Source organism: Mustela erminea, chromosome 11, assembly GCF_009829155.1.
Source record: "Mustela erminea isolate mMusErm1 chromosome 11, mMusErm1.Pri, whole genome shotgun sequence".
Taxonomy (NCBI): domain Eukaryota; kingdom Metazoa; phylum Chordata; class Mammalia; order Carnivora; family Mustelidae; genus Mustela; species Mustela erminea.
In genome coordinates this window covers 70,067,396-70,084,996 of record NC_045624.1, presented here as the reverse complement: position 1 = coordinate 70,084,996, position 17,601 = coordinate 70,067,396, and the positions used below count along the sequence as shown (strand labels likewise).

Genomic DNA, 17,601 nt, shown 5'->3' with positions numbered 1-17,601 from the left:
GTTAGGTGACCCGAACTGTTTATCCCCTCTGTTAGTGCAATAAGGCTCCGGGCTTCCAGTTAATTTGTATCCATTGCTCTTTCAATCTAATATCCCTCCTGTCTTCCTGCTGCAGTGATCTACCAGAATAGCAGATCTGATTATTTCGGTCCCCTTCTTTAACTCCTTCAAGAAGCCCCACTGTCTTCATGATAAAATGCAAATCCTTTTAGCAAGACAGGCTCGCAAGTCTCTCAGTGACCCATGGCCCATTACCTCACCAGCACCAGCCCAAATGCCCATGGCTTCCCAAAATCACCATGTTGTTTCAAACATCCAGGCTTTTTAGAGCCTCATGTCCTGCCTCTAACACACTTCATCGCTTTCCCTCCTTATTCGACTCGTTCTGCTTTGTCATATCAATGCCGAGTCATGTCCCCTTTAGGGTCATCTCCCTCAGAAAGCTTCCCGGATGCCCGGCTGGGTGCTCTTCCTCCCGGCTTCCAGAACATTCATGAAATTTCTTTATTGGAGTACTTACCAGATGGTTGTGTAACTGTCTCTTGGTCTGTCTGTGTCCTGCAGTCCCCAGGAAGCCAGGAACTGTAACCTGTCACAATAACCCCTGACTAGGACATAACAGGCATTTAGTAAATATGTACTGAGCTTAAAAATATGAACAAAGCTCTAACAAGAGAAATTTGTTGGATGTATTACGGAGAATGAGTAAGACATTTTGCGTGATGGAGGAAGGTAAGATTTGAAAGGTTGAATTTTGAACTAGCAGACAAGGAGAAGGCAGGGAGGGGGACTAAGGCTGTGGGAAGAAGCAAAAATCAAAGCAATGCAGCTTTACCACTGAACCCCAGATGGAAGGGGCTCCACCAGACTACCCACCTCAATTTTGAGGCAATAGAATATAAACTGAGGTTGACAGGCAAGGGCCCAAGGGTTGAGTGTGAAGGATGGATTCCACGCTGGGAGTCAATTTTTGCTGCGTCATTATGGCTTCAGAGCTGGAATCAGGGAGTCATTGCAGTTTCCCACTTGACTTGGTTGGAAAAGGTAAAATGGAATTATAACATAAAATATCTTAAATGCTAGGCTAAAGAGGGGTTCTAAGTCTTATGGTTCCTTAGCAATTACCGAATAATTATGGATCAAGGGTGACAAAATGGGAGCTTAGAACGTAAGTCCGACTGTGTTGTATAACACTGACTGCGTCACAGAGGCTGAATGTGACCAAACATTAGGAGAATATTTAATTATTTTGTTAAAAATAACAAGAAAAGCTCAAAATAAAGGAATGGCAGTGAAAGTAGGAGGAAGAAAAATGCAGCATTTGTGAGGAAAACTGGGAATAGCCTTGAGACTTGGTAAGAGAGAAGAAAGACATATATTTGCAAACAGAAATGGCAATGAGGGAGAATGGTTAAATATTGATTGCAAAAACAGAAACTATTTCACCGAGCTAGGGACTTTGTTTCTTTGAGAAACAGCTCCTTAGGTTTAGAGCACTGTCTTCTTCATTTAAAAAAGTACCAAATTATATACTATTTTTAATAAAGAAAGGCTTTTCATTTGAACAAAGACAGACTTAGACCTCAGGCATTCACAGGCACCCTGGAGGTATCATGCGACAGGTATCATGTGACACAAGGCAGGGGCACGAAATGGCAGGCATGATGGTAGAAACATAGCCAGCTCCAATGAGATACTCTTGCCGGGCCAGCCCGGTGTTAGAGACCTTTCACTGGACTCCTTGATCAACATTTCCTACCTTAAAATAATTTTCCAAAACAAAATTTAAAAAAACCCCAAGAACCCCAAACTACATTCCAATCAGATAACACTCTTTTCAGAAAACCAATGCATGAAAATGGCACTTAGAAGTATTGAGAAGAAATTCTGAGGACATTTTCTACCAATTCTTTGCTTCTAAATTATTCTCTAAATTGCCTCTAAATATTAAAATAAAATTTTAGAGACCCCAAACCTTTCCATATTACCAGTTTTCTAAACTGATAAAGTAAAGCCAGAAACAGATGTTAATTAATATTTGTTCCTGTGTTTTGATAGAATTGAAAGCAAATGAATACCACTCTGACAGTACAATATATTACCAATTGGTTTAATAATACTCCTTATATGGAGCCCTGAAAGATCATATTAACATTGAAAACCACACAGTTGTCACACAAAATAATTGCTTTTGATTATAATTAAACTGGAAGAAAATCTCACACCAGAGTGGAACAATTATTTATGTATTGGTCATTCTCTGTTAGACACAGAATCCTTGAGTATAGGGGCATGACTTATTTGTTTATGTTATCTTCAGGCTTAATGTGAGGCTTGGCATATAATAAACAATCAAAAATATTTTTTAATGAATGACACTTTAAAAAATATAACACATAGAACTTACTATGCACCAGGCACCTATCCACAGTGACTTACAAATATTAACTCATTTAATTCTCATTAGAGAAACCTCCTTTTACAAAGGAAATTAAGGCACGGGGAGGTTAGATTACTTGCCCCAAAATGGACAGCTTCTTAGAAAATGATGGAGCCAGGCTGAAAACACAAGCAGAGCCATTCTAGAATCTGTGCTCTTAACCAATATTATTTTTTTATAAATGCTGCCTTTAAATTAAAAAAAAAAAGTATATACATATATATGTTATAATAGTATTAAACTTAGAATAAGAAGACTTGGGTTCAAACACATGCCAAATTTGTTTGGTTTATGGCTTTGAGCAAGTTCATTAACTTGATGGGTCCTTAATTTCCTCATATGTAAAATGAAAATAATAGCTGGTACCTCATAAAGCTATTGTGAGCCTTGAAATAATTTATGTGAAAATGCTAGAACATAGTTGGCACCCAGGGTATGTTAGTTGGTGTGCCAAAGAGAATGGTAGTACTTTCCTCCTTCTGTCCTTCAAAAGGGTACATATTTGCACATTACGCATCATTCAGGTCTTAGAAAAAATGAAATCAAATTCTATGTTTCATAAAGAATTATTTCCAACATCACTTAAAGCTAGAGCTAATTTATGAAACCATTTTATGGATGGTCAGGTAAGCTTCAAACTCAATAGCTTGTTTTCTGGAGAGAAAAAAAAAATGTTTTTCCCGGAAGCTATTATGGTTTAAACATCTACCATCGGGGAAAAAATCCTCTTTTTCTTCTAATTGGGAAATCAAATTAGATATATTTTCTTAAAGAAAAAAGATTAGAACAACAGTAGAACATATGGCATTTATTTTCATCAAGACCCCCCCAAAATTAACAGGCTCTACCAAATCTAACGGGAACCATCTCAATCAGTGGTTCCAAATCATGGCTGCACATTAAATCATGTAAAGAAAAAGCAAAAGAAAAATGTGGACCCCTTTCCTTAGATATTCTGATTTAACTGGCTTGGGGAAGGGTCTGGATTGACTTATAATTTTTTTGAAAGCTCTCCCATTGATTCTAATTTGCAGCCCGAGTTGAGAACACTGGTTTAGGTTATCATTGAAAATATCACGTCTCCTATTTCCAATTTATTTTTAATGTAATAAAAACCAACAGTAGATAATATCTTTATTCATGTCAATATTTAAAGGATCTAAGAAGTTCACCAAGAACACAGTAGCCATGACACTACTATACTAAGCTTTAGCTCCATCTCTTTAACTGACTGAAGCAAATGCTACCTTTATCCATCCATTGTCATTCATTATCCGGAATTCAGAAACATAATAAAATGGGAAACAGAAGCCATATTTATATCAGCTAATTTTCTTGAACTCCAAGCATCATGAAAACAATACAACTCTAAGATTATTTATGTGTTCTTGTGAATAAGTTATAATAAGGATTTCATGTTTACTCAATGTATTGGTGTGGTCAATAAGTAATCTTAGAGCATTTTACAATATAACTGAATATTATTCTTGTGGCTCTAGTTCCTAAAATTAACTGTAGATTAGAGGCATTGAACCAAAACAAATCCCAGCTGACGGATGTTTTCAGCTATGTTAAAATATTGAGTAGAAATGAGTGCCCACTGAGAATACTGAGGTAAACTACAAAGATGTTTGCAAATCCAATCACCTTAGCTCCCTTCATGATGCTAGTGTAGAAAACCAGCAATCTCCACTTTTAAAAGCCGAATTCTTTAAGAGAACACGTAGTAGGCTAGCAACATGCTATTAAAAGTCCCACAATACTAAAAAGCATCCCTACTTTGTCTTCACCGGTAAGCCAAAGTGGCCCAAATGTATAAAATACTTGCTTTCTCTTATCATTTAAGACACACTCAAACTTGGACACTCTGCTGTTTAAAGATTAGTTTCAGTAAATACATGGTCACACTTTGATTTCTTTTCAACATTTCATTTTCCATCACCCAATAATTTTCAACAAATAGCCTTGAACAGCTGTCTTAGGTTAGGCTAACTAGAGCCACCCAATCGTTGGGGGTCTCCAGAAGATCGGCAGATGGAACCTTGCCTTCTTGTCTTGCATATACCATATAACATTAGGTAAAGCTTTCAGATAGAACTTTTCTTAGGTAGATTTGCAAAGTAAAGCCTGAATAATGAGTTAAAAATCTAACCGGATTCTTGATTTTTGACTTTGATTGGATTTCCTTGCACCTCAAGGAAAATGACTGTTAGAGCTGTTCTTGATGTCTTTCACCCAGGCTTGGAAAGAGCATCATGAAAAAAGAGTACCCTTTTGGAAACTACGCACACAACATATTTTTCCTAATAGGTGTGAAGAATGGCTGCTATGCATAAATGATTGTTGGAAAATAATTCTCTGTAAAACATGACTTAACAAGCAACGCCATTCACCACTGTACTCATTTCCAATATCCAGAACAACCATGACACATCACATAGATGCCGATATTATCTGTTTGTTAGCTAATAAACCCCTCTTGGAAAAAATCCACAACTCTCAGCCCCGTAATTTTCATACCCAATAAATTGGAAAATAAAAGTTTTTAGAAAAAATTGATATTAGAAACATAGAGAAAGTCACCAAAAAAAAAAAAAAAAAAAAAAAGAAGAGAAAAAAGAAAATCAGGAGTCTTCAATAGAAAATCCTAAGTTGTAGCACCCTCCCAGGACAACCAGCTTTTCTCTAGTCAAGGGTAAAGTGAGGCAACCGAGACTAAGGGGACCCTACATCTGAACCTTAAGCACCACAATCAAACTGCAGTTTTGCAATCAAAAAACAAGGTACCTTGTGCCCCTCCACTGTTCACCATTCCCGGGGAACATCCCAAAGCTTTAAGTTCTCTCCATTCCCAGACCCTCCTTACCTGGAATAGTCTCACAGGGCGGCTGGGTACAGCTCCGGAGAAGCGAAGGACATTCGCAGGTGGTGGCTCCAGAGACTCAGGAACTCAAGCTCCAGCGCCCATCTCCTGGGCCGGAGATGTCAGCCGCCGGGTAAGGTGCAGACGGTGCGCACCTCTCCAACCCAGGAAGGTCCGCGAGCCGCGCGGCGCAGCCCACCCAGTGCCTGGGGGGCTGGCTTCCTAGTTTGACGTGAGAGCAAACTGCGTTAGTCCAGAGCCCTCCCTCTCCTGACCCCCTCCCGATTTCCTGACACTTTACTTCTGCTTTAAGTGATGGTTTAAACCTAGACCCAGCTTGTATTATAGGCTAAAAGGTAACTGTTTTTATCCCATGCCTATTTCCACCTCCCCAAAGTCCAGGAGGCTCACCTTCCGGGCGCCTTCCCTCGCCCAGCTCTGAGCTGTGCGCAAACTTCTCCCGACTTAAGAGTCTTAATGCTCGCCCGCGTTCCCGCCCCACCCCCGGTCGCCTCCCCCCGGGCTGCAGAGGAGGTGGCAGCGGAATTGATGAGCGTCAGCCCCCCCGCCCCTGAACCCTCCCACCCCCGCCAGCCCCCTCCAGTCCCTGGAGAGGGAGGGGCGAGCAGGAGAGCTCCGAGCGCCTCGATGCCCGCCCCTCTAGCCCCGGCCCGCAAGTGGGGCTACGCCCGCGGCAGCTGCCCTGCTCGGGTCCCGGCTGGGGCTCACCCCACGGGTCCCGGAGACTAAAACGCGGCGTAAACACGGGGAGTGGGAGAGAGATTCGAGTTAGACCTTGGGTAGGGAGGAATGGGCGGGGGGGCGACAGTCTGGGAGGGGGGATTCGTAGCCAGTCCCCAGATGCAGGTTTCTGGGAGCCCTGTCCCTTCCCCGGAGGATGCAAATTCCGGAGGGAGCTGAGTTTCCAAAAGAACCCACACCCAGAAACCGTGCCACCCTGGCTCCTACAGCCACTACTCGGGGGACAGCACCACCTGAGAGCCTGTGGAGAGAGGGTCGGTAGTGAGCGAGGTAGTGAAAGTGGGATGAGGATGGGTGGGAACACGCTTGGCTAGGAGCTGGGGTGCTGAGAGGAGGCAAGAAAAGGAGCCGGGAGACAGGAGGAAAGAAGAAGAACCATGGGGGTCCGGCAAACCCTGGGAGAGCGTTCGGAGTTGGAGAGCTGTCCGGAGCTGGGGGCGCAGGCTGCCTTTGGGGGAACAGCGCCCTCCACACAGGGGACTGATGGTGGGCACAGTAACCTAGGGTGAGTGAGCGCAGTGAGGACGGCGCTGGAAGACGGGGGTCTGGAGTGCCACACTTGGTACTGGGGACTGCGACTCCTCTCTTCCCTCCTAAAGCCCTGGATACCAGAAGGAACCCGGGACAATCCGATTCCAGGCAAGGCGCAAAAACCAGGCTGGCTGGAGCGCCCTGGGAGGCGGGCAAGTTGGTTCCAAGGACGCACAGCCCTTAACATCCTTTAGCCCACCTCTGGATAGAGCAAGGCAGCAGCGGACACTTTTTTTCTAACTCTGTTGAAGTGCTGTTGGGCTAAGAAAGCGGCATCTCGCGCGTCCCGGGACTGCAAAGTGGCCGTAGACCATCCAGGTTACCAGGGGCTCCGCAAAAGAAGTGATGGTAACAACAACATATTAGGACGGGAAGAAAGCCAGACGGCAATTCAGCACCCTTTTCCTGGTAGTTCGAGTCTCTCCTAAGCACTCAGGAGACAGAGGTTCTCTGTGAATGGGACTGCAACCTGCACCCACCCGTTCTCCGATCCCTTCCCTGGAGAGGTTAGTCACTATAGGCAAAAGGTGTGTGTGTCTCTGTCCTAGTTTGAGCTTCTACTCTGCATCTCAGGGGGGACGTCAAGGTCCCCACTTTTGTGTATGAGGGTGTCAGGGGACCCAATAGAAGACAGAGTTCGGGACAGAGCAGCTCTCTCACTAGACCTTCCAGGGGGTTTGTTTTTCCAGGCTCTCTCTTCCCTCCATAGCACCCCCCCTTTCTTCCCTGCCACCTCCAGTCTGGTGACCCAGAGGGCTGTGTGTGACTCACCATGTATTCAGACCCTACAGCACAGCCCCCCTGCAGGGGAATATTCTACTGTCCCTTCATTCCTGTTATCTAAATGGGAATGTTAGCAATAAAAAAATGTGACTAGGAAAGGAACCCAGGCAATGGGAGAAGTATCTTGGAAGGAAACACACACACACACACACACACACACACACACACAATAAAACACAAGAAACCTGAATTCAGGATTTAGATAAGAAATTCATTCTGTGCTTTGACATCTGTCCTGGGTTCAATAAATTCCTGCATCCCAGCTGCTACTAACCAGCCTATACCTGACAATGCCCTCCCTTAAGAATTCTCTTTCAGAACAATAATTGCCCTTTTTTGGTCGTAAACAAGCAGAAAATTTACTAATATTGTGTATCTACTGTATTCAATTGCTGGGGGCCAACCTTTGAGAATTTCCTCATTGTAACCCCAATCATGGAAATAACATTGACTCAGAGAGATTTTTGCCGAGTGGAGGGTGCTGCTGTCCTCTGCATTGTGTGTCAGAGCAAGCACAGAGATTTTTCTGTTGGAGGTTAATCCTAGGGCATCCTACATCACTGACTGAAAATCAGTATTCCGAGAACAAGATGGGCTTGGTGGGGTAAAGCTACTAAAGATGTGTGGGACATAGTCCTCATCCATAACTTAGAGACGAAGTCTAAAAATTAGTGAGAAAAATGGCATAAGTATGTTATAAACCCGAACTGATGTTGTATAAGCATCCAAGACCTAGACTGATCCAAGTGCTAAATTTATTAGAGATAATATCCGGGGGGAAAGGAGAGTTTTTCTGTAGGCAGGAGATTTCAGGGACGGTGACAAGGTATAGGTAGGATTAAAGATGAGACCCCTCTAAGGCCCCTGGATGGCTCAGTTGGTTAAGTGACTGCCTGCAGCTCAGGTCATGATTCCAGGACCCTGGGATCAAGCCCCTTAAGGGGCAGGGGGACTCCTTGCTCAGTTGGGAGTCTGCTTCTCCCTTTACCTGCTACTCCACCTGCTTGTTCTCTCTCTCTCTCTCTCTCTGTAAAATAAATAGTTAAAAAATCTTTAAAAAAAAGAGACCCTCCTGTCTTTCAAGAAGACAAAATTAGCTTTATCAGTATCAGATGTTTATTGACACCAAAAGGGTCTCCACCTGTTAGAAGCACTTGGGATTTACTGAAATTTAACTCTACTGCTATCTTACCAGTATCAAAATATTTTCTATGTAGGAACACTGTTGTAGATCCTTGGAGGGTAAATATTAACCTGGGGATGATCTAGTAAGAGTAATAAGCATTTTTGGAAATGGCATGAGACCTATTCGTGGGTTCTGAAATCAATGTAGTGGGCACAAGCTATATTTTAAAAATGACGTGGAATAGAAAATAATAGAGTTTATCTCCTGTGACAGGTGTGAGCATAGTTTTTTGAAACTTAGTTTTGTACTAAATATGTATATGTGTACAGACATGCAAAGTAGAGTATATTTCTGTGACTCACAATCGAAAGTATCTTCAGATCCTTGGTTACAATAAACCATTCTTCAAATAGAATACCTTATATTTGCAGATAAACCTCTAAATGAATTTACTTCACATTCAGGGAATAAGCATCTTAAAATGTGGTGGCACACATTTCTGGTATTTTCACTTCTCACTTAGAACTTTAAAATTCTCTGTCTTATTGAGACGTGGCCTCCTCTGTCCCTCTTCTTTTTAAATGGTTTCCCCTTTCGGCAGATATTAATTTAGGGAGGATCCTGTTGTAGACCTTGTATTTCATGTTTGGATGCTATAGAACAGCCTTTAGATGCAAACTCCACTTCAGTCCTCGAACCCTCCATTCTCATTGCGGAGGAAGTAAAGTCCTCCCCATTAACCGTAGAAAGGTTGTGTGACCTCTCAACTCTGTTTCTCCAAAACAAAGGTCACTCATCTGCAAAGCCAGGGTTCAGACCGTATCACTTTATTGCCACTTATGGTTATTGAATCCAGTGACTTTTCTATAAAATCATGATGTTTTTGAATTGCAGTGAGTAGAAGGAAGATTGCCCTTTTTGTTAAAAACTAACTTTACGGGGCACCTGGGTGGCTTGGTGGGTTGAGCCTCTGCCTTCGACTTGGGTCATGGCCTCGGGGTTCTGGGATCGAGCCCCATGTCGGGCTCTCTGCTTGGCGGGGAGCCTGCTTCTCCCTCTCTCTCTGCCTGCTTGTGATCTCTCTCTCTCTCTGTCAAATAAATAAATAAAATCTTTAAAGTAAAAAAAAAAAACCAAAAAACTAACTTTACCACAACTTGTTCTTGTATAATATAGTAATGTGGGGAGGTTATATTTTGAAGGGACTGAGAAAAGTCATGCATAGAAAAATGTGTCCATTTTGTTACATTTGGGGAAAAAATCAGTTAACAGGATAACTGAATTAGGAATTTCCCCTCTTTTGAAAAGAAATTCAGAGAAGAAATTTCTGGCCTCTCTCAGGAACCCGATTTCTAGCTTTAAGTAACTCCCTAATCAGGGATTTTTCCTTGCATTGAAATACAGCCCAATCCCTCACACGTATATGCAGGCAATTTAATGCATGCTTAATTATTATCTTATGTCACAATACATTGGGGCTGTCACTCATGGGAGACCCCAAAATATATGTAAACTGCAGCCCCTACTCTCAAGGAACCCACAATCTGTTTGAGGGCATTTGTTTCTTCTTCTTGTAGCCTCTTTCCAAATAGACAACAGCTGGTGATTATCTTTTATATATTACCCTTCACAGATTTAAAGACCTCACCCTGACAGAGAGAATAATAATTTACCTGGGTGAAAAATACATATTTTCCTTTTGAAACCATTTGAACTTCCCCTGGATAGATCAAGCTCTCTTGAGAGTAGTCTTCTGCTTCGATTTTCCGCCTTTTTTCCAGAAAGAGGAGCTGATGCACTTGTAAGTCTCTCTCCCCTTTTCATCTTTCAAAGGTGTAACACAGTTGTGTTTCTCTACAGAATATGTCTCCTGGCAGGGGAAAAAAAATTCTGCTTAAACTAGGAAGTGTCTTTCTAGATTGTACTTGCATAAACTTCACTTGAGTTAACGGTTAACTTTATGAATAAATAAGTCCAGGTTGGGGGCAGGTGTGGCAGGGACATAGAGCATTCAGTAGTAGCAATGGACACTAACTGTTTCATCTTTGATGAAGCTGGGAAATATCCAGATACTTTCTAGCTTCCAGAGAGAATTCTAGAGGGAAACTCAGGAACCAGGAGAAAAACTGCAGAAGTGTATCAGTGCATATATCCATTCAGTAATTCACTGAATACCTAATGAATAATTGAGTTTTTAAAAGTTTACATTCTAGTTGAAGGTGGAAAGAGATAATAAACAAAATAAGAATAACTTGTTGATTTCAGATACCGACAATTATACAGATCACAGACAGAGAACTGAGAGGCAGGCATGGGTCACTGATGCCCTAGAATGCTCAGGGAAAGCCTTCCCTGAGCTGCAGTGTGAGGGAGAAGGAGCCAGTCCTTCGGAGCTCCCTTGTAAAATGCTCATACAGTGCTATTTCTCCCTCCCCCCAATTAAATGAAAGCAAATACCACTGGGGTCTGGAATATACTCTTTTTGTAACTGTGTGTGTGTATCTGTGTATGCCTTTGTCAAGTGCTTTCTGTAATATAGTCGTATTTAGCCTGTGATCAGGAGTCTGAGACATGGGAGGTTTTCAGCTTGCACTAAGTGGATAGGTAGTGGAAATTTCAGTACTTTGGGGGCTGGTCCATATGAGGTTAAATCAGGAGAGGACCCTCACATAGCAGTAGACTTTTAACTTGGATTGTCTTGGGATATGTTGGCAGAGTGCTAAAATACAAGACAATATACAACTTGCCTCAGAACTAAAGCAAAATTTGACTTGTCTTTAAAATCTACTATTTTTAGGTTTCCATTTTCTGATTAAAAATCAATAACTTTATTGATTTTTGTTTTATTGAACATGTACCACCTACTCTATGCTAGGCATTGTATTAATCATTTTAATGCATTATCTCATTGTCATTTTGTGAAGTAGGTACAGTTATTATCCCTATTGTACCGGTGCAGAGACTGATGTTCAATGGGTTAAATGATTTGATTCTATGAAATGATTCTAACACAGGCAACATATATATTAATTTTGCATATATACTAATATATATTGGACTAACCTTGGTTTAGTAATTACTCAGCACAGATTTATATATATTTATTGATTAAAAATAGTGAGGCATAAGATTATTTTAATAGGCAATCCTGTACAGATTCACATATTTTTTAAATGACTGATTAAAAAATCTTTTGACAAATAATTTCTGTTTCAGCCAACCACAGACTGAACACCTAGCCATCTGAATTACAGGGGATTTTTGCCTTCTAGGCACAGTATAGTCTAATAGAGGAATCAAACCATTTAAACAATTAATAATAATTCAAATATCTGAAGCAGAAGTATGTTCCAGTGCCCTGGGAGCTCAGAAGAGAGGGGATTAATTCTGCCTGGGAAGAGATTTGTTTTTACTAGGTATCGTCTCTCTGAAATCGAATACTCTGGCACTAACAGACTCTGTTGTGGGTGGGCAAGTGTTAGAAACACCGAGCTTTACGTGACCCGGAAATAGAATTTTCCTTTCTTGGTATAAAATAAGAGGTGACATTTTAAATTACGTGGTAAATATACATGAATGAAATCACGTAACAGTAGAATATACTGTCCACACAACTTCTCTTTGATTATTGTATTTAACTATTTATAACAGATTTTTTTCCAGTTCACAGTTTAAGCAAAAATGTTATTTTGATGATAATTTGCAAGGCCAGGACACGTAAAGGATAGAAAATGAAATGAAATCGGGCTAAAACACTGAGAAAAAAGATATTTAAAGGCAAAATAAAAACAGGGAGAGGAAAAATTGGCCCAGTTGCTAAAGTTGAGGCCTTAAACGCACGAAAATGTTTTTATAGGATTTGGAATCTGCTGCCCCACCAGCACCAGTCCCGGGTGGCAGGAGAAGACCAGGGCAGACCACGGAGACACCGTTTTCTACGGCGTGAAGAATCCGATGGACGGCTTTAGGTCAGGTAGGCCTCTCTAATTTCCTAAAATCCCGATTCCCTGAAGGAGAGGCCCATGGTAGGCATCTATACAAACTTCAAAAATTGATTTTGATTGCATGCGTTTTTCAGCGAGGGACGATGATAACAAGGGTGCACGCATGTTTCCAAGGTGGAAACTGAAAAGATAAAGGAGACTTTCAGCATAAAGAGAAAGAGCATGACCAGGAGCAAGGATTCACACAGAGGAAGGGGCTAGGAGATCAGGTATTTCATCCCTGGGGTGATTCTTAAGCTACCTTAGTCACCGAGGTTGTTGTTCTTAAAAATTGACTACAGAGTACTAATTTGATTATAGATCACTAGATACAGCAGGGCGGGAGTGAAAAACACGTCTTTAGAACCTCATTAACAGCCTCTGCCACTTTAGAGCGTCAGCTTTTACCAGCTTTCCCTTCTCTACTTCAAAGGGGGGCAGCATTTTCCCATGTCCTCTTTATTTCTGTTCTATTTAAAGAATGTTTTCTCTATGTCATTGTTTCTTTCAAATAACTGCTCCTATTTTACCTTGTTTTTTTTTTAACCCTTTTCTGATATTGCTTTCCCATATACCCCAAATTTCTCCTCTTAGAGAAGCTTGCCTTCCCCTTTCTAAGAAAGAATGCATGTTTTCATTTCCAGAACTCAGTCATCAGCCAGCTAGTTTCTTAGCTTTTTAAAAACAGCTGTATATTATTATTTAAAAATAAATGTTTTTATGTTCCTTGTAAGTCCAAGTGAGCTCCTCAAAAAAATGGACAAATAAAAATCACCCATTGCTATATGCAGAATGACGGATTTGATTAAAGGGATTTAGGGTAGGGCTTCTCAAATTTTAATGTGTTACAGATCACCTGGGGCTCTTGTTAAAATGCAGATTCTGATTTATCAGATCAAGGGCCTGAGACTTTGCCTTTCTAACATGCTCCCATGCCCATGAAGCTGGCTTATGGATCATCCTTTGAGTAGTAAGGAGTATTTAAGGGAAAGTATTTCCCTTAAATATGCCCTTCATCTTATACACTTATTCTTTTAAAATGTAGAAATATTCTTCATCTATAAAATATATTACCAAATGGCTTTGGAAATAGGATTAATTCTGTCTTCTTGATCTCAAAATATCTTAGCAATTATTTGTAAGACAAATAGTTGTCCTGGGAAGGGAGGGCTGTTGATGAGGACATGCCCCTTGTTAGGAGAAATTTGGTGATGTTATGAATATAAATTATTTTTTCTGGAAGGATATTTGGTTTAAAGAAACCAGTCCTCCTAAAAGAAGAGAGCAGTGTTGGTGATGAAGTATTACTGGTGGTGGTGGTGGTTGTGGGTGTATCTGTGACAGCCATTATAGTATGATAATGTAGGAGGAGGTGGTTGTGGTATCCATATTGGTGATGGCAGTATTACTAGTGGTTGTGATGATGGTGGTGGTGGTGAAGATGCGGGCAGAAATGGTACTGGTAGTGATGTTACCAGTTTGCACTAAATAACAAAGCAGCAAAGATTGGTTTTCAGTCCCTGTTCAAGCTGTTTAACATTGCTGTATACTTGACCACTTACTATTTCTGAGCCTCAGTTTTCTTATTTGAAAAACGGTGATAAATAAAATACTTAGCTATGATGATGATATGGGGTTAATTAAAATAAACATGTGGTGCCTTTAGCAAAGGCAAACTATAGCCCATACTTAATAAACATGTTGATTATTTATCAGTGGAATTGACTGACTCCACATTCATTTCCAACTTGTGACCGTCCAACCAGACCATTTTTTTATGTAGTTTATGAGGTTTTCTTTTCCTTTTTTTTTCAATTTTCCTGAAAACATCCTTACTTGCTCAAAATGAGAAGTCATAGATTTGACATTGACCTTTAGATGATAAATGAATAAAGGCAGTTCAATCATTTCCTATTTAAAAAATTACTTTTTATAATTTCAGCCTTTAAAAAATCGACACTTCCAGAATATAATAATGGACTTTTTAAAGATTTTGTTTATTTATTTGACAGAGAGAGATCACAGTAGGAGAGAGGAAGGGAAGAGATCACAGAGAGAGAGGAAGGGAAACAGGCCCCCCGCCGAGCAGAGAGCCCGATGTGGGACTCGATCCCAGGACCCTGAGATCATGACCTGAGCCGAAGGCAGCGGCTTAACCCACTGAGCCACCCAGGCGCCCCATATAATAATGGACTCTTTATCCAGAAAATTCAACAGTCCTGTAAACTGGGATGTCGGAGTCAGTGTCCTTGTAAATGGATTTAGATTGTTTTCCGTATATCCTTATTATTTAGCCCAGAATCCTCTCTCAGTACCATCTTCCTCCTGACTGCCACATGAGTGCTCATGAAACTCGTACAAGTTTAATACTGACTATAGACATACAAAACTCCTTCTTTGAAAACTTTAACTTCATTAAAAAATCCAGATTTTCTGTCCTGACATTTAAGATCTTCCCAAGTTGTATCTTCACTACCTCTGTTGTCAATCATTGTCCATTTCTCCCCTATCCTGACATGTTTTGGCCAAACTAGGCTATTCACCCATTAGTAGCGAGAGCTTCCGTTACCCACTATGTGTCAGATACTGTATTCAGCATTTTACATGATCTTATTTGATCTTCATTTTAACCCTGCAAGGTACATGCTGTTATTCTTAACTTATAGATAATTAAAGTTTTGAGTACTGAGGCAAATTTACTATTGTCACAAAATAAAGGAATATTCCAAATATTCCACAAAATAAATAAATATTCCAAAACTCTTGTATTTTGGTCCAAGGACATACTCTTTCTGGGATCACTTACTGCCTCCCTAAAGCCCTCTTGCTCACCTACTTCTCTGCCCTTGCAACATGGTGAGTTTCCATTCTGGAAATTACTCCTTTTTTCATTATTACATATAGGATCCTAAAAATCTTTCAAGGCTTCACTCAGATGATACTGTCTGGAGAGTGCCTGGATTTGAATCCTGGTCATGTCACCTGAAGCGACTTACCTTTCTTTCTTTTTTATTTTTTAAAGATTTTTTTGTTTATTTATTTGACAGAGAGAGATCACAAGTAGATAGAGAGGCAGGTAGAGAGAGAGAGAGGGAAGCAGGCTCCCCGCGGAGCAGAGAGCCCGATGTGGGACTCGATCCCAGGACTCCAGGATCATGACCTGAGCCGAAGGCAGAGGCTTAACCCACTGAGCCACCCAGGCACCCCGCGACTTACCTTTCTGAGCTTCAGCTCCTCACAGGAAAATGAGACTGATAATTGCATTTGTAATTTAAGGTTAATATGAGGGTTAAACACATCTATGCCCTTATTCTATGTATCACACATACACTCTCTTCATATGTATCTGTAGCTATGAAGAAATTAGATCAGTTCTTACATGAAATACTATATCAGTGTCTGTTATAAAAGCAGAAGTTACCTTAGAGATCATCTGGGAAAATCCTCCTAATTGGAAAAATGGTGAATCTGAAACTCGGAAAGGATCTTTAACCCTGTTGTGGGTCACATAGTTACCTGGACAGCCAACTCTAGAGTTCATAATTTGCATTTCCGCTACCAGAATGTTTCTTTATATCTCTCCACTGAAATACTCTGTCCCGTGAAACCTTTCTTAATTTTTCCTTGAACTTCACTGTGCTGTGTTCTTCTCTTACGAAGAACGTTGCATGGTCACTATTTGGGTGTATGTCTTAGTCCTCTAACTCAATTGTGATGTTCTTGGGTGTGGGGAGACTTTCCCATTTATCTTTGTTTCCCACACAGCACTGATGCCCAATGTGCACTTATATAGCATTTCATGAATTGATTGAACATCTGCTATTACAATGATAGGAACTGATTATTCATCTGCTAGAAATTGAAATCCACATGCTTTCACATCAATTTTCAGTTCTCTCAGCAGCTCTGAGTGATGGGTACAATTTCATACAATTTCACAGAGGAGGAAACTGAAGTTCAAAGGCTCAGAGAAGGAAAGGTCAGAAGGCTAATCGCATAGGTGTTCTAAAACTAACCAAAGTGAAATTGAACACTGAGTCATTTGCTCTTTAAGGGGGCTATGTCTTTGTTGTCTTCTTTTAATGCGGATAAATGAGAACTGTTGATCTCTTCTTTGCTCTTAATTGCTGTGCCACGTTGATTTTCCTCATATTTTTCATCCTACATGTTTTCTTTATTTAATCAAGTTTTTCAGGAACTTGAATTATGCATTTTTTTCCTGTTTTCAAAAGTAATAAATGTTTGTTGTAGAATATTTAGAAAATAAAAAGGAAGAAATAAATCACCTATAACTTCACCAGTCAGAGATAAGCAACATTAACATTCTGGCTCTTTTCTCCCCAGTAGTTTTTCCATGTTTGAAATATTAATTGTATCTGCTTATCTTCCTCTTATTTTAAATTACATTTAAATTGGGATTGTAATTCTCTGTGCAACTTACCTCCTCCAGTCATCATGTAGGATCTGATGACTAGAAGTGTTTTATATAAAAATAGGAATGAAGTGAATTACTCCAAACCCAGGGTGTTATATTTAGGGTGACATATGATAGGAAGTTCAAAATATAGATTACATGGTTTTCATGCATGGTGGTGACTCTTTTCAGATTTCGCCCAGTCTGGAATCTGTTTTTTTTTTCCCCAGCCACAACAATGGCAGCCTAAACAACATCAACTACCACTCCAGTGAAGTCTATGTAGAAACTATGCTTAACAAGGTAGCTAAAGAAAGTTAGTTTTTCAGGTAATAGGCTCGAACATTTAGCACAAAGCGCACTAAAATTTTTACCATTTAAGTCTACTATAGATATTAGTACTAATCAGAATTAGGAAAAATAAAAGGGCGAAAGGGTCCGTATAGCATTTGAGGTCTATGCTTTTGAACAGTTGCAGAGAAGAGACTAATACTTCTTTTTACATTTTGAGTAACTTCCTACAGTAAATAAATATGATCAGTCCCGAAGCCGATTCCATGGTGAAGAGAAGTGAACAGTGCAGAATCTGGATGTGTAGGGAGGGGCCTCTGTGAGACAAGGGTATTGACGTTGATGTTGGGTGGACCTGAAGAGGCCTGTTGCCTATTGAGTAGGCCTGGAAGTTAGATCAGTAGGAAT

At 40.6% G+C, this 17,601-nt stretch overlaps 1 protein-coding gene and 1 long non-coding RNA gene across 2 annotated transcripts in view; one reads left to right on the top strand and one right to left on the bottom strand.

Moving 5' to 3' along the window:
• CALCR (calcitonin receptor) overlaps positions 1 to 5,753 on the bottom strand; it is a 150,862-nt gene extending 145,109 nt beyond the window's left edge. The window contains exons 1-2 of the mRNA XM_032305042.1: positions 5,715 to 5,753; positions 5,307 to 5,525 (exon numbers count right to left, since the gene is read on the bottom strand). The gene's annotated coding sequence lies outside the window, so the exon portion shown is untranslated. The remainder of the gene's footprint in view (positions 1 to 5,306; positions 5,526 to 5,714) is intronic.
• LOC116569070 overlaps positions 1 to 12,469 on the top strand; it is a 49,202-nt gene extending 36,733 nt beyond the window's left edge. The window contains exon 3 of the long non-coding RNA XR_004276845.1: positions 12,362 to 12,469. This is a non-coding gene — a long non-coding RNA (uncharacterized LOC116569070). The remainder of the gene's footprint in view (positions 1 to 12,361) is intronic.
• Positions 12,470 to 17,601: the final 5,132 nt, after the last annotated feature.